The 22,478-nt window shown below is 36.1% G+C and overlaps 1 long non-coding RNA gene and 1 pseudogene across 1 annotated transcript in view; one reads left to right on the top strand and one right to left on the bottom strand.

The window, feature by feature from the left end:
* Positions 1-21,150, bottom strand: part of LOC143670768 (uncharacterized) — a 94,989-nt gene extending 73,839 nt beyond the window's left edge. Inside the window, exon 1 of the long non-coding RNA XR_013169449.1 lies at positions 21,057-21,150. This is a non-coding gene — a long non-coding RNA (uncharacterized LOC143670768). The remainder of the gene's footprint in view (positions 1-21,056) is intronic.
* On the top strand, positions 11,152-12,924 carry LOC143671049 (coiled-coil domain-containing protein 112-like; annotated as a pseudogene).
* Positions 21,151-22,478: the final 1,328 nt, after the last annotated feature.

Below are 22,478 nucleotides of genomic sequence, written 5' to 3'. Positions count from 1 at the left end.
ACTTATTTATTCCATTAATTGATTATTTGACTGTTTATAAAGAAAGTTGCTTTATTTCTTTAAACATCTTCAAAAGATGACCTTTTCTTATCACATTATAGCCAAAAGAAGCAGAGAACTTCGTTTTCCTGTGTTTGGTTCCTGGTTGACCAGGTATAAATGAGCTTTACAAAAGTGCAAATTAAAAACTGTCACTTCTGTTTACCTCCACCAAAACTTGATTTTTCCCCTAGCTATTAATTTAAAGTTGCCTTTCCTGCAGCTGCAATATTTTGAATAACACAGAGTTTGTGTTGGTTTTTGAATGTTTGTTTATATCTAGGGGTAATGGAAAATGTAAATCCCGTGTAACCTTATTCACTCCACCTGTATCATATTATTTCATTTTCCCCAAAGTCCTTTAATTCTAACTGAACACCAGCAGTATTTTAGTATTTCTTTCTTTAACATACTTGGAAGGAGATTTATCAAGCTGAACTGTCTTTAGATATAATTATTGTGAATGTCTGTTTTATTTTATCATGGTGGTTCACACGGCTCTGATGTTCAGTTTGTATTTTTGGAATTGCTTTACTTAGAATTAAAACAGACCAACATTAAATGTGTGTATTTTTTAAAGAAAAAAAAATGAAAAAAAATTGTAAAATCCTTCAGTAGTTTCTTAAAAAATTAAGCATACATCTACCTTGTGACCCAGTAATCCCTTTCAAATGTATTTATCCAAGATAAATAAGGAAATATGTGCAAAAGAAATCTTGTACAAAATGTTTGCAGCGGCTTTATTCCTAATAGCCCCAAACTGGAAACAGCTTAAGTGCCTAACAACAAGAGAATGGATAAACAAACTGTAATATAGTCTTACAATGGATTGCTATTCAGCAATAAAAAGGAACAAATTCCTGATTCAAATAGAAAAACATGCTCAGGGAAAAAGTTCAGACACAAAATAATCTATACCTTATGATTATATTTTCGTGAAGTTCTAAGAAGAGACAAAGCTATCTCTGGTTGTTGGGGGGTAGGGTAGAGGACAGTGCTAGTGACACGAAGTGGCAGGAAGGGAGCTTTCTGGGTGATAGAAATGTTATATAACTTGATGGGGTGGGTTATCCAGGTACATGCAGTTATCAAAACTTACAGAAGTGAACATTAAGACCTGTGTATTATATTTTATTATGTATAAATTATATCACAGTAAAATTATCCCATTAGCAGTTCATGCACCCCATATAAGCAGAATAAAAAGTTATCTCCAAAGGGCAAACCCAGCAAGAAACACTGCTAGGGACCTGGTGGTTTTTGTTGAGGTACGGATGAAGAGTAGTGATTAAGTCAGCAGGAATTGGGGCCATGGGGTTCCTTCATGTTGTAATAAAAAACAAGGTCATCATGTACTTTCTGTTTTACAATATCATTTTCACATCATGTTTTCTGAACAGGCTGCAGTGTCATTGCTATGACAAATAGGAGGAATAAAATATTTCTGAACACAAAATGAAAGACTTTGGGTAGTTCAGAAGAAACCAATTGAATACTTCAAGAGGTGGTGGGAAGGTTAAGCTTACAGCAAGTTCCAAAGCTAAACGACTAAAATATGTACACTTAATTTTCCCCATAAAAATAGCACTCTCAAAGAAGTCTCAACAGATGTAATTGACAGATTTCCATATTAAAAATGTCAGAATGCTTCCTAAAATATTGATGATTTTCTATTGATATGTTCTCTTTTTTTTAAGCCTCTAAATAATTGAAATGTCTCTACAGAATTTGGGAATGTAACAATTGTGTAGCCCATGTTCTCTTTTTTGCAAAAGATCATGACAGTATGAGTGAAGTTTTCTCATGGGTTTGGTTGCATGTGTGAAAAAATAGCAAGGTCAATGCAAAGTTTCAATGAACAATCTTCTTTTTATTAATGTTTTCCATATTTCCATCCAATTAAAGGCACCCAAACATACAGCTTAAGGGTGGGCAAACTTTTTCTATAAAGGGCCAGATAATAAATCTTTTAGGCTTTACAGTCCATAAGGTCTCTGTCGCAACTACTTAACTGTCATATTAGCACAAGAGCAGCCTAGACAGTATGTAAATGCATGTGCATGGCTGTGTTCCAAAAACCTCATGGACATTGAAATAGAACTTCATGTACTTTTCACGTGTCACGGAATGTTATCCTTCTTTTGATTTTTTTTTTAACCATTTAAAAATGTAAAAACCATTCTTAGCTCAAAGGCAATGATAAACAGGTGACAGGCCCAATTTGGCCCATGGGCCACAGTTTGCCTATCTCAGCATTAGAACACTAACACTTTCTAGCTGAATGACAAGTTATTTAACTTTCCTCATGTTTAATTTCTTTAACTGTGCAACTGGGTTGTCAGATACACCTTAGAATGTTGATGAGCATTAAATGAATAAAATATGGAGAGGTTCTGTATATATAGAAAATCATTTTAAATATTAACCTACCTACATATTATTATATAGTATATTAACGTTGTATTCAATATATCAGGTATTACTGTACAGGTTATCAGCCGCATTACCATTATCATATCATCTAAGAGAAATTTAATTACAAAAACTGGCTATGAAGAATCTGAAACAAAATTATTTTAAATAAAATGCAATTTTACTTTTAACACAAATTTGAACTTTGTCTCCACGTTCCTGTTTTCTCTCTTCATTGGGTACTGGATACAATGATAAATCAGGATCATTTGGGGAGTCAAGGGAAAGTGAAGGTTGAGTAAAAATTGAGTTCAATTTCTGTCTGGAACCTCTTGCTCATCAATTTAAGCTGTGGTCTTTTCCCCTGGTATCTTTTAAAAGAGAAAGGCCATCTGTTCTGGATAATTCCAATCTTTACTTGCCTCAAGGCAAGATAAAATGATCTCTTAATGTCTTCCTCCTATCAGTGGCAGGCATCACCAATTATTAATGACTATTAAACTTAAATTGCTTACCACTAATGAGGTCCCTGCAAATATTGCTGCTCTTTATATAATTCCTGTTCGGGCAATATCCAAACAGAAGAGAAAAAGCTCTTGTTCAAAATCTTTCATGTCCTATTTCTTGAAGAGCTCATTTTACAAGTTTTTACAATTTATATAGAAAGAAAATTACCAGTCTCCTTCTTTCCTTTCTGTATTCTTTCTCCTCTGAAGTTACAGGTTTGTCTATTTATCCAGAAGCACCTAGGGCCTTGAATGTTGTAAGAACTTAATAATATTAAGTTTGAAGGACTATTTTCATGACGTAATTATTTTATACTGAATAGATAAGTAATACCAGAATCACACGGGCTCACATTCAGTGTCACTACTAATCTCTTTTCTTTGTCTCCTCTTCGTTTCTTTCTGTCTTCAGTTATTGAAGACATTTAATAAATATCTGGCTTAAAGCCATTTAAACCAGAATCACTAAAATAGTTTTGCAATTTGAAATGAGCCTACAGGCTTTGGTCTCCCACAGTCTAGGCAGAGATTGGGTATGGAAACCTAAAGCAAGAACTTCTTTAATTCTTTGTTGCACCATGCTGGGAGAAACACACAAAAATGAAATTTTGATTTCAAAGATTTTTCTTATTTGTATGTTGCTGCCTTTAAAGAAGCCTTGCTGGTATTATTTTACAAATGAAAAGTGAACTGAAGCACTTTAAATGGATAAATTCACTCTAGCCTTAGAATTAGTGATTTTTATATACTGGATCTAAAGTAAGAGTTTTGATACTGTGCATTTCCACCTCAGCTAGAGTCATTCAAGACGAGACACTCTCACAAGCAGTAACAGGCTAGTGCAGTCCTGATAAGAACCATGGGCAGCCCTTTAAGGATCTAGTAGATGCTCAGACATCAAAGCATCTTTTTTTCTCTAAACCACAAAGTTGTAGATCTGAATCTTAAAGGTTTTCTCTTTAACATCCTAATATCAAAGGATAGAGTTTACTTTCTAGATGAGACAAAAAACAAATACTGGGGCTGCAGGGTAGCCATTGATCATGTTTCATAAATGACCATCATTTATTTGTGTGTAGCTGCAGTAGAGCAGCAAGATGCCCAAATTTGAGCAGAAGACCTAGTTTTTATTTTTATTTATATGCTTTGGGGAAAATCCCATCTCCAAATCTCAATTTCCCTATCTATAAAATGAGGTTGCCAATATCATTAGGCATTAGGGAAATGTAAATCACAACCACAATGAGCTCACACTTCATACCTACTAGGATGGTTAAATTCAAATGGACAGACAATAACAAGTATCGACAAGCATGTGGAGAAATTGGAACCTAACACAATGCAAAGTGGTATAACCATTTTGGATAAGTTTGGCAGTTTTTCAAAAAGTTAAACATAAATTTACATACGACCCAGCAATTCTACTCCAAGGTTCATATGCAAGGAAAATGAAAACATATCTTCATGTAAAATATATATACAAGAATATTCATAGCAAACTGTTGTGCTGTGTTCCAGTAGCATTGATTCTTGAAGACAACTGTATAACGATATAGCTTTTACAATGTGACTGTGAAAACTTTATGTCTGATGCTCCTTTTATCCAGGGTATGGGCAAATGAGTAAAAATACATGGATAAAAAAATAAATAAGTAATAGGGAGGATGTAAAATAAATTGGGTAGATTGAAATACTAGTGGTCAATGAGAGGGAGGAGTAAGGGATATGGGATATATGAGTTTTGTTTTGTTTTTTCTTTTTCCGGAGTGATGCAAATGCTCTAAAAATGATCATGGTGATAAATATACAACTATGTGATGATACTGTGAGCCACTGATTGTACATCATGTATGGACTGTACGTGTGTGAAGATTTGTCAATAAAAATATTTTTTAAAAAAAGAATGTTCATAGCAGCATTATTCATAATAACCAAAACGCACATCAACTGATGAGTGGATAACCAAAATGTAGTCTAGCCACACAATGGACTATTAGTTAGCAATAAAAAGAAATGAAGCACTAATACATGACACAACATGGATCAACTTTAAAATCACTATGCTAAGTGAAAGAAGTCAGTCACAGAGGGCCACATATTGGTTTCCAGAGACGGATGGGGTTTGTATTGGGGAGAAATGGGGAGTGATTGCTAACAGGTACTGGGTTACTTTTTAGGTTGATGAAAATGTTCTAAATTTAATTATAGTGATGGTTGCACAAGTCTATGAACACACTAAAAGCCAGTGAATTGTACACTAAGTGGGTGAATTGTATGGTATGTATATTCTTATCTCAATAAAGCTGCTCTTAAAAACAAACTGGCAGTGAGAATTGGAGATTGCTTTTATAAAAGCATAAAAGGCAAACAAGCATGATTTATAATCAAAGTGGAATTTTAAATAGGGAATGTTTTGGTTTGCTAAAGGTGCCAGAATGCAATATACCAGAAATGGAATGGCTTTTACAAGTGGAGTTTATTAAGTTCCAAGTTTACTGTTCTAAACTATAAAGGCTATAAAAATGCCAAAACTAAGGTATCCAGAGACAGACACCTTGGCTCAAGAAAGGCAGATGGGTCTGGAACACCTCTGTTAGCTGGGAAGGCACATGGCGATGCCTGCTAGCTTTCTCTTCAGGCCTCTCATTTCAAAAGGCTTTCCCAGAGGCGTTTTCTTTCATCTCCAAAAGTTTCTGGCTGTATGGGCTCTAAAGCTTTTTCCAAAATGGTTCCCTGTTAAAGGACTCCAGTAAGCAAACTCACCTTGAATGGGTAGAGACACATCTCCAAAGAAACCATCTAATCAAAAGGTCCCACCCATAATTGGATGAGTCACATCTTCGTGGAAACAACTTAGTCAAAAAGATCCCACCCAATAATATTGAATGATGACTAAAGAGCATGGCTTTTCTGGGGTACACAACAGTTTCAAACTGGCAAAGGGAATTTGCAAATTTATATACTTTCCTCTTGTGTTGTAGCCTATATGGATATATGCACAAATGTCCTCAGTCTGGATAGAGTATACAGACCCAGGTAGAGCATGCTTTGCTGATTTGCTTAGGGGCATGTCTATTACTTTTATCTACTTCCAATGAAAATTAAAAACAAAACAAAACACGATACTGCAATGACAGAGGGTTCAGGACTGTGTAGGGAGTTTTTCCAAGGGTCTCTCATAATAGCTACCTGTCTACTTCTACTGGTGATGGACAAACAATATTTGATTATCCACATTTTGGGAGTAATCTGAGGTGGGTTATCAATTTCCAGATTCATCTTCACCCCCCACCCACCCAAGCCTTACTTAAATGTGTGGTATAGATTCAGGAGGAATAAAACAAATTTAACATAGCCAACTGACCCTACATGTGGCAGCCACACCAAAAAGGTGACCCCAATAAGTCAAGTTCTGTATAATCTCCTCCTCTTGAGTTTGAGCAGGACCTGTAACTTGTTTTTAACCCAGACACTAGAATATGACAAATATATGGCTCCATCTTGCTAGCATGCATGAGTGTGACTCTCCTGCTTACCCTGAAGAAGCAAATAGCCAAGTTATGAACCCCTATAGAGAGGGCCATGTGGGTATCCTCTAAGAGCTGACAAACCAGTCCAACAATCATGTGAGCATGTCTTAATTCTAGCTTGTATAACAGATAAACTCAAAATCTCAGTGGCTGAACACATGTACGGCCAGTTGAACACATGGGCGAGGCCTAGGAATGATATATATCACTTGTGCTTACATACCATTGACCAGAAATCATCACATGACCACATCTAAGTGCAAGGAGGCCTGGGAAATGCAATCTTGCAGGTGCCCAGGAAGGAACACCTGCTGAACAATTAATTGGTCCCTTCCATAAAAGCAATAGCTTTGATTAATCTGGCTCCTTAAATGAGGCAATTGCCAATCTAATTTTATGGCCACACCAGCCTGATGAACTAGTTATTCCTCTTTCCATTTTGTGGAATTTCTCTGGAATTCTGAGAAATATAGTAACAAACAAAACGTTATATAGTTCATAAGTGTCAGAAAAGGGATTTGATTAAGGACTCTCTGACCCCAAAGTTTGGGCACTGACCACTATCAGCCACTTCAGCACATGTGCAGATCTTGGAGAAAATATCTTATTTTACACTTAATTGGGAAAAAAGAGGGTGCATGGGTGGTTCAGTGGTAGAATGCTCACCTTCCATGCGGGAGACATGGGTGTGATTCCCCGACCATGCACCCAAAAAACAGGCATTGCCCAGGGACTCAGAAAACATTAGTATTAACCTGGATGCTGCTGTTCTCTTACAAAACACAACTCAATATATGTTTCTGGGCCTCAGTTTCCTTATATTTAAAATGGCAAGTACAGGGACATCAAAATCAACTGAACAAATTACTTCACAATTTGCTCCAAGGCAGGTCCTACCTTGAGGGCAGCAAAAGCTCTGGTAAGACACTTTGCCTAACCAACCACAGAGATTAACCAACCTCCATTCCCTCTTATACACACTGGCAGGACACACTGAATCCTGATACCAATAGGCTACTTTCTCTGTTACTATTAAGCATTTTTCTCTCATCAGCTAGGCTGTATGCTTATCTCCAATCAGTTATATTTGTTCCCAAACCTGTTTATGCCAATCGTGCTTGTAACTGTGATTCTATCATTTTATTAAAAGTGATGTAAGGGTGACGGTGTGGCTGTTTTCAGGCAAGCAATCCAACGAGCATGCATCCATCATACAACACATAGGACTTTGAAAGGGAAGCACAATGTATTGCAGGGAGAAAGTCTAAGAGTAGCCCAGCCAAATGGTTCAAAAGAGAGAGTGGTCTAACCACTCACACACCCTCCTGGGGATTCTGACAGTCCCCAAGTAAGGAAGAGATAGAAGACACAAGCCAGGGCTTCTCCTGAGCCCTTCACAGCCCTGTCACTCATCCAAACACCTCTGAAAATTACAGTTCTTGTCACATACCCTGGAACTAGAACTTGAGAATCTGTATCAGAGCACAGATTTCTAAGACAACATGAGATAAAATGATCTTTTGAAAATTAAAAAAAAAGCAACTTCTCCTTGGCTTACAAATTAGAGAAGAACATTTGTGTTTATAAAAATGACTTAAACTAATTAACTCACAGCTATCTCTTGGAAACACTCAAAGGGGAAAGGTCTGTGTTTGTATTTAAAATTCAAAACACAGGAAAATATTTAGGATGCCAATCAAAGATTCATTAAATCAATATTAGTGAACAATTCAGCATGATTGTTTCATGTTTCTTAAGGAAATTGGCATTAGTGTTCTTTTCCACATTCAATATTAAATGTAAAAATAGTACATAGAAGCAATAAACAGAAAATCATTCTATATTTAAATTTATTTCACATGTATGTGAAATAAATGTAGCATGCTATTACAATCTACTGCTATGTACTGTGGAAAAAAGAATAGTCAACCTTGGTAGAAACCCTCTCAGGCTATTTTTAAACGATTATTAAAATATGAGTATGCCATAAACATTGCACTTGGATTTTAAATGTTCCAAAGTTAGCTACTCCAATGCTTTCTATTAGTAAAGTATCATTTAAATTAGAAATGGAAATCTTCCTTTAGGATGGTCATCTATTCCTGGGCGTTATCACAGAATTGTTGCTTCCAAACGTTTTCTTGTTCTTGGTACACCATGAAGTCTTTGAAGAACAAAGAGTAATTCTCACTTCAAGGTGAACCACGTGATACCAACTGAAGTCCAGGATTATTTCAGGAATTCTTTGGGGAGAATGGAGCAAAAGAATTAGGAAAAGGAGTCCAAAGACTTCAAGGAAAAATGTTCCAGTTTTTTCTTCCAATTTGTTTCTCTTTTTCCACCCCTCCCGCACAACTTTCATGCCAGCATATAGATGATCCTGGATAATAAGTGTATTGTATAGTCACTAGTTCATTCACTTGGGGTTGATATTCAGGGACCACAAATCTAACCATTCAGGATTTCCTATCAAATTTTTTTGCAGCCTCTGAGAACAGGTGTCCATAAGAAATACTGCTTCTGCTTCATTTTACATACTGCAAGTAATAGGTCACAATGCACTATGTCTCATGTACATTTAGGCAATGCTGTCTCGAATAAGACATCATTAATCACCTTCAAGTTGAATATTTGTACCTTGAACATGAGCAGGCTTACACAATTCAATTTAAGTACTCTGTTCCTATACAGACTAGGCTAAGAGGCACCACCAGTAACATCACCAGAGAAAAACAACATGGTCCTGGTGCACTCCATTATTTTTTTTAATTTATTTTTTATTAGAGAATTTGTAGGTTTACAGAAAATTGCAGAAAATACAGAGTTCCCATATTCCGTGCCTCACAAACACAATTTTCCACATTAACACTCTGCAATAGTGCAGAACTTTTGTTACAATTAATGAAATATTATTATGATTATAGCTATAGTCCATAGTTTACATTAGAGTTCACTGTGTTGTACAGTCCCATGTTGTTGTTTTTTAATTTTTATTCTAGTTACATACATACAGCCTAAAATTTCCCCTTTAACCACGTTCAAATATATAATTCAGTGATGTTAATTGCACTCACAATGTTGTGCTACTATCGCCACCATCCATTACCAATACATTCCAACACCCCAAACAGAACCTGTACCAACTAAGCACTGATTCCCCATTTGCTACTTGCTCCCCTCACCCCAGTCCCTAGGAACATGTATTCTAGTTTCTGACTCTATAAATTTTGCTTATTCTAACTATTTCATATCAGTGAGAACATAAAATATTTTCCTCTTGTGTCTGGCTTATTTCACTCAACATGTCTTTGAGGCTCAGCCATGTTTTTACACATATCAAAACTCCATTCCTTTTTCTGGCTGAATAATATTCCACTGTCTGTGTATACTACATTTATTCATTCATCTGGTGATGAACACTTGAGTTCCTTCCAACTTTTGGCAATAGTGAATGATGCTGCTACGAATATCACTATGCAAGTATCTGTTCTAGTCCCTGTTTCAATTCTTTTAGGTATATACCAAGAAGTGGGATTGTCAGGTCATATGATAATTCTTTATTAAACTTTCTGAGGAACCACCAAATTGTTTTTCACAGCAGCTGCACCACTTTACATTCTCACCAACGAAGAATGAGTGCTTCTATTTCTCAATATCCTGTCCAACAATGATTATCCATTTTTTGAATCATAGCCATTCTAGCAGATTTGAAATGGTATCTCATTTTGGTTTTGATTTGCATTTCCTTAATGGCTAAGGAAGTTGCACTTATTACTACATGTGCTTTATTTCAGTTTGCTAAAGCTGCCAGAATGCAATATACCAGAAATGGATTGGCTTTTACAAAGGGAATTTATTAAGTTACAAGTCACAATTCTAAGGCCATGAAAATGTCCAAATTAAGGCATCAGCAAGAGCATACCTTCTTGGAGGAAAGGCTACTAGCATCCAGGGTTCCTCCAAAGACACATGGCAACATCTGCTAGTCCATCTCTCCAAAATGTCTCTGTGCGTGTTTTCTCTCTCTCTTAACTTCTCTTGGCTCTGAGCTCTCTTCAAAATGCCTCTCCCTTTACTAAAGGACTCCAGCAAGTGGATTAAGACCCACCTTGATGTGGGAGTGGGGGGGAGGTCACATCTCCATGGAAACAACCTAATTAAAAGGTCCCACCCAACAACAGGTCTGCCCCCACAAGATTGTATTAAAAGAACAAAGACTTTTCTGGGATGCATAACAGACTCAAACCAGCACATGCTTATTGGCCATTTGTACATCATCTTTGGAGAAATGCCTACGAAAGTCTTTCACCCATTTTTTAATTGAACTGTTTGTCTTTTTGTTGAGTTGAAGGATTTCTTTATATATTCTAGATATTAAACCCTTATCAGATATTTGGTTTCCAAATATTTTCTTCCATTCATGATGAAGTCCTTTGATGCACAAGTTTTTAATTTTGATGAAGTCCCATATATCTATTTTTCTTTTGTTGCTCATGCTTTTAGTGTAACCGCTAAAAAACCATTACCTAATACAAAGTCCTGAAGATACTTCCCTATGTTTCTTCTGGGAATTTTAAGTTTGGGTTCTTATATTTAGGTCTTCGATCCATTTTGAGTTAATTTTTGTAAATGGTACAAGGTAGGGGTCCTTTATTATTCTGCATATGAATATCCTGTTTTCCCAGCACCATTTCTTTACCCATGGAGTGGACTTGGCACTCTTGTCAAAAGTCAATTGGTGCCTGCCTGCCCTGCATCCTGGGCAAGGCCCACCATGCAGGGAACCGTCCGCAACGGACAGAACTGTCAGTGGCTGGAAGCATCCAGGCCCTGGAGACTGGTATGGTCAGAGCAGATCGTCAAGAAAAGATGCAGCCACTGCAGCAGGGGCAGGGGCAGGGGCAGGGGTAGCCACTGGGACAGGCCTAAGAAGAGCACTAGCATCCGCAACAGAATGATGGCTGTTTTAGTACTTCTGGTGGAATTCGAACCTTTCAGCTTCAAAACTCACAGCAGAAAGCTAGTTGGACTAAGAAAGCAGAATTCATATGGACAGCAAAAAAATTTTAAAATCAAGTTATTAACATAGAAAAAGATAAACACAGTTATTTCTACAACCAAAAAAGTGACTTCAGAATTGAGCATAGTCTACAGGAAGAATTGGAAAACAAATTGATAATCACCAGGAAAACAGAAAGAGTAAAGATTCAGCAGCTGGCCAAAATACGTAACAAATGCAAAGAGACTTCAACATCAGTTAAAAGATGTGAAGACTATACCTGATTTTGTTTAAAGACTCAGAGAAATGATAGAAGAAATTAAAAATGCAATTGACACCTTTAAAGAAGAGCAGAGGTTGATATATGAAGAACTTATTAAAGAAGAAAAAACAACTAATAATGAGTTGAGTGCCATATCAAGACAAATTGACACATGGGCTATGTATGGGTAATTCAGAAACAGACCTTTCTGAGCCATGTCAAGCAAAGTTCCTATAGACAAAGTAACAGCAAGTACTCTTCCAGAAGAAGTAATAGATTTTGAAAAATCCCTTCAGCACACAGGAGAGTGACAAGGGGCTGGGCTGAGATGAATATGATCACCAAAACTTTGTAAAAGTGAGAAACAAACATAAAGGGAAGCAAACATTTATGTGAGAAGTTCTACAGCACCTTCCTGGAAGAACACAGGATGAAATTCAACAGCATGAGAAATGGTATAAAAAATTTCTGGCTCTAGAAGTACAAAAAAAAAAAAAGAGTCTATTCAGAATTGGAAAATTAAAAAGCAGCAAATAAAGGAGGAAATTTTCAAGTTAAAGGAAAAGGCAGAGGATATATCTATGTTTTTTCATAATAAACAAGAAGTAATCAAAAGCAAAAGGAGGGACAAAGAATCAAACAAAAATTGGTAGCTGATGTTTAGAAAAAGCAGAAAGATATAGAAATGTCAATGAAATATGCTTCTCAGTTAAAAAAAGAGAAAGAGAAAAAGCCACAGAAAGCGCGCCAATGCCAGTTTAAACTAAAATTACTGCTAGAAAATTACACCCAACAGAAGAAAGAACAGGAAGAATTTTTGAGGCTTCAGAAGGAGCTATGGGAAAAAGACAGAAAAGGCAGAAAAAAGGAAAATTGTTGCTCAAGAAATTTCCAGGTTGCAAGAAAGAGAGTTACATAAACTTGAATTGAAAATTCTAGATAGACAAGCAAAGACAGAAAGGCAGAAAAACAAAGAAGACTGACAAAATTAGAAGAAAAGTTTGAGGGCGGTGCAATGGTGGCTCAGTGGCAGAATTCTTGCAAGCCATGCCAGAGACCCGGGTTCAATTCCTGGAACCTGCCCAAAAAAACAAAAAGGTTGAAAACAATGTTAGCAGAGCTCCCTCTAGGCTTTACAAACCTACCAAAGGCTGGAAGAATAGACAAAAAAGATAAGACCAACAGGCTCTGGGTCACTTCTATATCCCACAGAGGACTATTCGAACCTGGAGACAAGGAGTACAGAGTAGAATATGAGATCATGAAATTGGTATCCAGTTGATGAGAATGTTAGCACTTTCAGTTATACCAGTAACTAACAATATTGTTTAACTATCACTAGCCCAGTCAGGTGGGCACTGTCATTACCATTTCCTACAAAGTCTAAAAAAAGTGTTTAGTATTTAATTCATGTTGGGCTGTTCTTGATACAAATGTTATTGAAATAAGTTTGTTACAAACATTTCATTTATATGTACAGATCATTTTGAAGATATTTTGTTTTTTGTCACGGCATAAAATAAATTGAGACAATTATAGGGTGACATTTTTTAAACCAAAATTTTGTAACTTTTAAAGTCTGAGGTAAGTTGATTTGAATAACAAAAATGTAAATTTTTTTGTTTGTTTTTCTGAGAATTATGTAATGGTAAGCTAGTATTTTTTCTAAGTTTAACAGATTGGTAGCTTGGCAGTTACTTCATTTTCATGTATTAAATGTTTTGTATATCTTTGAAAACAAGTCAATTGGCTATAGATGTGCGGGTTTATTTCTGAACTCCCAATTTGATTCCATTGCTCTATATGCCTGTCCTTGTGCCAGTACCGTGCTGTTTTCACTACTCTAGCTTTGTAGTAAGTTTCAAAATCGGGATGTGTGAGTCCTCCAACTTTGTTCTTCTTTTCACGATGGTTTTGGCTATTTAGGGCCCCTTACCCTTCCACATAACTTTTTTTCTTTCTTTTTTTTTTTTGTTTAAAAAAACAAACAATACACTTAGAACCACCAAAAGTGGACATCTTAGCTAGCTTAGCCATAGGCATACTTAAATAAAGTATCCATATAATCATAGTAAAGCCTGTATTTGTGCAATAAGTTTCATAAACCAATTTAAAATTAAGGCAACAAGGAAAAAAATCTACAATTCAGATAACAAAGTTCTTAAATTCTAAATATTAAACACTACCTTAGATACCATTTGATCAGCTGTCAAAACTATGAATGTTCTCAAAATATGAAGTAGAAAGTTCTTACAAATATCTGCATTGCTGTAGTAATGACCTGTTACTAAAGATTTTCCTAATTTCAGGAAAATATGAAGATACAAATATTCTTACAATTAACATATGAAAATCTTAACCACCTAAAATGGCTATCTTAGTTAGCTTACCCATATGCATATTTTTAAAAAAATCTAAGTAATCACTGTAAAGCCTGTTTGTACAACATGTTTCATAAACCAATTTAAAATTAAAGGAAGGAAGGAAAAAAATCTATAGATACAGATATCAGAGTTTCTTAAATTCTAAATAATGAACACTACCTTAAATATCATTTGATTAACTATCAAAACTGTGTGCATTCTCAAAATATCAAGTAAAAAAGTTACTACAAATATCAACTTTGCTATAGTAGTGAGCTATGTTACTAAATATTTTCAAATTTTTTACTTCAGGAATTTATTTTATCTAATATTATAACTGCCTATAGTTATTTCTACTGTCTTTTTTGTTGTTGTTGTAAACTATAATATATATATATTCACACACACAAAGAAAAGAAAGAAAAAAAGCAATAATTTTCAAAGCACACTTCAACAAGCAGCTACAGAACAGTTCCCAGGATTTGTCATGGGCTACCATGCCCTCATCTCAGATTCTTCCTTCTAGCTGCTCCAAAACACTGGCAGGGGGATGAGACAAGGATGCCAACTGTCAACATTATTATTCAACATTGTATTAGAGGTACTAGTTGGAGCAATTAGACAGGAGAAAGAAATAAAAGGTATCCAAATAGGAAAGGAAGAAGTAAAATTTTCATTATTTGCAGATGACATGATCTATACTTAGAAAACCCTGAGAAATCTACAGCAAAACTACTTGAACTAATTAACAAATTCAAGCAAAGTGGCAGGATACAAGATTAATGTACAAAAATCATTAAAGTTTCTATATACAAGCAATGAACTATCTGAGGTGACAACTAAGGAAAAAATTTCACTCAGAATAGGAACCAGAAGAATTAGGTATCTAGGAATAAGTTTGACCAGGGATGTCAAGGACCTATACACAGAAAATTACAAAAAATTGCTAAAAGAAATAAAAAATGACCTAAATAGATGGAAAGATATTCCATGTTCATAGACAGGAAGGCTGAATATCGTCAAGATGTCAATCTACCCAAACTGATCTACAGATTCAATGCAATACCCTTCCATATAATTTTGATAATTGGCTTTTCTACCTCTGTGAAGAAGGGTGTGGAATTTTGACTGGGATTGTGTTGAATCTGTAAATTGTTTTGGGTATAATTAACATTTCAACAATATTTAGTCTTTCAATCCATGAACACGGAATTTCCTTCCATTTTTTTTAGGTCTTCTTTGATTATTTTTAGCACTGTTTTGTAGTTTTCTGTGTAGTTTCTGTTCTTTACCTCTTTGGTTAAACTCATTCCTAGATAGATGTTTCTTTTAGTCACTATTATAAATGGAATTTCTTCTTGATTTTCTCTTCATATTGCTCATTACTAGTCTATAGAAACACTACTGATTTCTGTATGTTGATCTTGTATACCCCACCATTTTGCCGAATTTGTTTATTAAATCTAGTAGTGTCGTTGTGGATTTTTCAGGATTTTCTTTACATAGGATTATATCATCTGCAAATAGGGAGTTTTACTTCAGCTCTAGTTCTCTTTTCATGGCTGGTTTGAAATGGAAGACATTCACTAATCCAATATTTACTGAGTACCTTTTGTGCCTCAGGCTATGAACTAAACTTTGATGGGCCAGTTTGAATCTGTAGTGGACCCCAGAAAAGCCATGTCCTTTAGTCCCCATTTAATATTGCTGGCTGGGAGCTTTTTGATTGTTCCCATGGATATGTGGCACACCCAATTGTGAGCAGTAACTTTTGATTAAATGGATTCCATAGAGTTGTGACTCCACCCATTCCAGGTGGGTCCTGATTAGTTTACTGGAATCCTTTAAAAGAAAAGCATTTTAGAGAGAGCAGCAGAACCACAGAGAGCCACAGATCCACAAAAGCCCACATAGCCAGAGACCTCTGGAGATGAAGAAGGAAATACCTCTGGAGATGAAGAAGGAAATCATCCCCAGGGGAGCTTCATGAAACAAGAAGCCTGGAGAGAAGCTAGCAGACATCGCCGTGTTCGCCATGTGCCTTTCGAGTTGAGAGAGAAACCCTAAACTTCATCGGCCTTTCTTGAGCAAAGGTAACCTCTTATTGGTGCCTTAATTTGAACATTTTTATAGACTTACTTTCACTGGGTCATTTTCACAGCCTTAGAACTGTAAACTTGCAACTTAATAAATTCCCCCTTTTGAAAGCCATTCTTTTTCTGGTATATGGCATTCTGGCAGCTAGCAAACTAGAACATCTGGGAATTTTAAAAAGGAATGCCTAGTCCTTCACCCACATCTGGATGCTGTGATGCCTGCAGTCAAAAAACCCTTTCTCCAGCAGGTTTACTCTCAGACAGTCTCAACTGCCAGTGAACTGCACAAACCAATATACTAGATTGCAGCTGGTAAAGCTATTGATTATGAACAAATGCCGCTCCTAATGACTAATGTGAAATGGGATGTAAAAGAAATTACATCAAAGCACAACAAATATGTAGATGCGTTATTAAAGGAATTTGAACACTTTAGCAGAAGCCTATGAAGTTTCTAAGAGAGTCCAGACACCCTTGCCCGTGTCTAATATATTCTGGGAACACTGTATATGACTGGCTAATAGAACTACAGTGGAGGGATATGCCAATGTCAAGAAGTGTAGTAATGATGGTCGTGCCTTTATGCAGTTGGATTTTCAACAGTTTTAAATGAAACTTGAAAAATGAACAGATATTAGACCCATTCCTGATAAAGAATCTTTGGAAACTTATCTTAAAGACTACTACCTGACTGAAAATGATATGGAACACTGGATTAAAAAGCACAGGGAACACACAATGAAGCAGTTAACAAATCTGTGAATGTTTGCTTGGGATACCACATCAATAAGAAAACAAGGCAAAAACTCTTAATAGCTATAGATAATGAACACAGCTATTTTCCTCAGTGGCACTGATCCTCTCTCAACATATCTGGCAGCATATAAGCCAATTTCCCATGCAATCAAGACAATTTGTGCATGTTCGTTCGAACTGGAAAATGGAAAACATCTAAGTTTGTGTGGTGTTCTCAAATGATTTTTATATGCTCTTGTCTCTTTTATTCAGCTTTTGGTCTCATTTGTTGTAATCCCTTCCTGAAATGATATTATTGCCTCATCAAACTACTGCCATGTGTATACAGTTATGCCTTTTATAGAAGAATGTACTACAAGTGTATGATTAAAAGGAATAGTGTTTTAATATATCCATGGGCAGTTTTTGGAGAGGGAATTTTTTTACCCTCCAGACTTTGGGTTTAATAAGCATAAGATGAGAGGGTAATGTATATATAGTTTCTCTCTCAATTTATGAGCACTGCATGAGAATTAAAGTACATGTCAACAAAATAGTTGAAAAATCAGCATGTTCTCTGTGTTTTTAAATGTCAAAGTTTATGTGAGGATTATTTTGGTCATAACAAAGTGATCATAAATGATGGCATTTAATAAATATTACACTCTAATACGAAACAAAAGGAATGCCTTGAGCTTATGGTATCTAATATGAAACATTTTGAAATCATAATTCAGCTGGGAAAATGACACCGAAACAAGCCAAGTATATTGGTGATAATGGTATGAAAGAAACCTCAACAAAGAGCAGAGAGGAGGAACATTGGGACTATGCCTTTGTAGCATTCATATATGATCATTTTGTGGATATTTATTTTAATTTCTTTTGGATAATACATAAAAGTGGAATAGCTGAATCAAGAGGTAATTTTATTATAAACTTCCAAATGTTTTCCATGTGGTTGGATCATTTTACTAGCAGTGTATGAGTGCTAGTTGCACCACATCCTCAGCAACACTTGATATTTTCAGACTTTTTTACTTTACTTATTCTCTTGTGTGTAAGTGGTATCTCATTGTGGTTTTATTTTACATTTTCCTAATAACTAATTAAGTTGAACATATTTTCACATGCTCATTGGTCATACGAATACCGTATTTTGCAAAAGTTCAAACCTTTTGCCCATTTTTCAATTGGTTTATTTTGTCTGTTATTGATTTGCAGAACCTCTTTATGTATTCTGATTTCAAGTCCTTTGTCAGATATATCGCATATATCTTCCTCCAAAAGTGAATATTCTTTGGTACTTGGTAAGGAAATATCGGTATAACATTTGTGCAAGCATTGTTCCTTAGGACTGATTAAATTCTATAGATACTACTTTTCTATGTGACAGCCCCAACATGCCTACATAGGCTATAAATGAAATGACAATCTAAGGTGTGATAAATATTGAGATTTAATTACACGTTTATGGCTATTCAGTCACGTACATATTAAGAGTTGAATATATATTTGATGAATAAACTAGTAACAAAGGTAGCGTTTTGTTTTGTTTACAAAATTTACTTTAAACTAAGCCTCCTAAGTGGAAAAGTACTACCATAGCAGAAACCTTCTTGAAATTATTATTCAATTAAATCATTCGTTTGTTTGTGCAATAAATATTTGAGGGCCTGCTGAATGCAGGATACTTTTGTTAAATTCTGTAGAGGATACAAAAAAAAACCATAAAAACAATGCCTCTTTTGAATAGCAACTCATGATTCATAAAATGCCCTCAGAAATTGTATTTTAACTTGAAAATTAGTTTCTCAAATTCTGCATTGTTTATTCATTAATTAAAATGAATAAAACATTTTCATGTGCCATTATCTACCAGAAAACTGGCGAACAAGGTGGATAGTAAATAATAAATATGCAAATGATGGAACTGCAAAATTATAACCTCCCTAACCCACCAACAGAATTAACCACCTGCCACCATGATACCTTTGGACAAATGTTTTTGCTTTAATTTTACTTAAGTAAATTATAATTTTACATGGTTCAAAAATCAAAATGGTATAAAAAGTATATATTGAGAAATCATACTCCCACCCACAGGTTGGTCTGCCTCATCTTCCACCCCATTATCTCATTATTTTTATTAGTTTCTTGGGTATACTTCCAATGTTTTCTTATAGAAATATATGCAAATACAAGTACATGTTCTCATTTCTCCCTCATTCTTACACAAGACTTAACAAGTTACATATTCTGATTTTCATCTTGCTCTTTTTTTTAACTTAATAGATTCTGGAGATACCTACATATCCTCATTCTTTTACATGGCTGCATAGTCCTCCAGTGTGCAGAAGTGCTAAAATTTATTTAACTAGTCCTGTCTTGATGGACCCTTACATTGTTTCCAGAACATATGAATTATACATTCATAATGTATGAATAATCTTGTACATACATTATTTTTTTCATATGTAAGCGGATTTATAGGACAAATTCCCAAAGAACTGCTAGGTCAATGGGTAAAAACACGTGTATTTTTGAAAAACATTGACAAATTACCCCTCTTAGCAATCACATATGAGGGTCTGTTTTGCAACAGCCTTATCATTTACCAATTTGTTAGGTAAAAGTAAACTTTAAATCTTGCATTTCTCATGTTATAAATATCACAAACATAATATTTGTTAATCTGTCTGTCTCTGCCACTGGATTATGATACCCTTGAACTCTAGAACCATTTCTTACTCATTTTTGATCCTGTTGCTTAGCTAGCAAAGTTCCTCATACAGAATAGCTTCCTCCACCCACCCACCCTCCAAAAAGACCATATTTACTGAATTGAATCAATCATCATTCCAGTCTAGACAGGCCACCCTGTAGCCCTCTCCATTATGTTATGTGTTGCTGGATATCCATATGCCTGCTAATTTTCTTTTCGGTCCACCCACATCAGCATGCCAGAAGTGCCAGAGAAAGAACAACCCCCCCAACCCTCCCACTTCTCACTCCACCTTGCCCCACCCTTAGCATCCCTTAACCAACACCTAAAGGGAGACAGTGTTTCCACAGCCCAGAGCTCTAGTCTCTTGGGAGCATACCCCTGAGGCAAGTGTTATACAAGATGGCAAGAGTTCCTCCTGGGATCAACTTCTGGGAACTGGCTTGACAATAGCCAGCCCCCTTTGTTGACTGCCCTGTCTTTCCTCCCTTTCTCTGTCTCACTTTCCTACTCCCTTAACAGGAGTGGAATCACCACTCCTGGAATCACCTGTCAAGTAAACAACTTGCACTAGACTTCCTACTCAGGGTATAGGGGAACCCAAACAAAGACAGCACCCTTCTTTCCAAATAAGGAAACAAGGTGCTGAGAAAATAAGCACTCATGGCTCAGCTAGTAAGTGATGAAGCTACATCCTCTGGCTCCTAGAAATGGGTTCTCTTAGAAAATGGAGTTTGTCTTCATGGACAGTAAAAACAACCATTGAGACATGAAAGAAGTAATACAAGATTATATAAAATTATATATTATAAGATTATATAAAAAGATTATATAAGGTTATATAAAACAGTGAATAAGCAAAACTGCTCTCACCTACAATGTTTACTATGTGCCAGGCAATATTTTAAGTGCTTTTTGTTTATTGATTCATTAAACATTCACAAAACCTTATAGAGCTGGTGCATCATTATCATCCCCAATTCACAAATGAAGAAAATGAGTCACAGAGTTAAAGTAACTTGCCAAAGGTCTCACTTGCCAAGGTCTGACTCCTGGGTTTGTGCTCATAACCATCAAACTCTATTGTGTACCACAGAAGTTCTAGAAGCGACAAATTATTGTTGGCTTTTGGCAGCAGGGTGATTTGAAAAAAGAACATGGGATTATGCCTAATTAAGGACTAACTCTACCCAGGGCCATCAAAGGACCTCGTTCCAGTCAGCTAGGATATTTTCAGGGACAGTAACTACATTCCCAATGAAAAGTGACTTAAACACCAGCAGTTTACTAATAAACTTCATATCGTAAAAGCTACAGTGGCAGGAGGTTCCAAAGTTAGTTAACTCAGTAGTTAAATGACATCAAAGCAGCAATGACTCACATACTCACTAATTATTGTCCACCCAATTCCATTTCTTTACGGTTCACTTCCTTCTCCAAAACGGTCTGGCGATAATTACCTCAGCTCCAAGTTGTAATAATCACCAGAAAGGCGGGAGGAAATTTCTCCCAGAATGCGCCAGCTGACATCTCCTGCTGTCCCATTGGCCAGAATAGGGTCACATGCTCCACACGCCGTGGGAGGTGGGAAAGCGAGTCCCTGGCATTATCTGTCTTCATCGTGGAAAGTGGGTGCTGCCTGGAACAAAAAAGTGAACAAAGACTGGCAGTTGGAAACGCAACTGCATTTCCATGTGCTACCACATTCCTTAAACCCCACACTGAAGCCACCCTCTCTACTGTGCTGAAATTTGGGAAAGCCAGAACACAACCGCTTTGGAAAGACAAGTCACAGAAAAGCAATTTAGAGGAGGCGCACCGGATCGAGGCCCGAGACGGCACCATCTGATGATGTCATATTTCAGGGCCGGTTGTCGGACTGGCGGGAAACCAGTACCTGATGCTTTCAGTCCTTTCTGAACAGGGAGGCACCACCTTGACCGCCATGTTTAGGAAGCCTCAGAGGCTGGCTACCAAATCTCGACCAGAGCCAGGAGCAGTGAGATTGCCGGGCTCAGCCAATCAATGAATATTGAACAGGTGTGTTATCTGCACAGCAATATATTAAGTACTGGGGCGTGGGAGGGTGAGGACGGGAAATCAGGAGATTCTCTGCTAATTGATATTATAGCACTAAGCTGTCCAAAATCGCAGCCACTGACCACCACTTGAAATGTGCAAGCACAAATTGAAATGTATGTTAAAAAAAAAATCAAATATAAAATGAGCACTCGAGTTTGAAAACTTATTATGAAAAAAGAATATAAATCTCTCATTAATATGTTTTATATTGAATGTATGTTGAAATAATATTCTGGATATATTGGATTAAAAATTATAAAAGAAACATCTATTTCTTTTTACTTCTTTTAATGTGGCTGTTTAAAAACTTAAAATTACATATGTGGCTCTTGTATTCCTGTCGGACAGTGCTCTTCTAGAAAGATAATTCTAGGGAGAATGTGTCTATTAAAAGGCATTCTGTTTATGTTCGTGATAATGTTTACAAAACCTAGTTACACATTACTTAAAATTACACAAATCATGCAAAGGTCTCAGAGGAGGTTTGCAGTAGGAAGCACGTTGCCTTGGAGTGGTTGCCTTAGAGCTGTTTAAGGCAGAAGAGCTGTCCAGAACACACACTCATGCTTTCTTAGGACCAGTGGCTCCACTCCAATCTACAAGTGCATATAAAAATAACTTTGATGAGTTCATTCTCCTGAATGTATGGCCAAATGCACTGTTCTTTCCATATAGTTTAAACCTTTTATGACTAAGAGATACAAAATATATTTTCCAATCCCACAACTA

The sequence above is a fragment of the Tamandua tetradactyla genome, chromosome X (genome assembly GCF_023851605.1).
Source record: "Tamandua tetradactyla isolate mTamTet1 chromosome X, mTamTet1.pri, whole genome shotgun sequence".
Classification (NCBI taxonomy): domain Eukaryota; kingdom Metazoa; phylum Chordata; class Mammalia; order Pilosa; family Myrmecophagidae; genus Tamandua; species Tamandua tetradactyla.
This window is presented reverse-complemented; position numbering and strand designations above follow the sequence as displayed.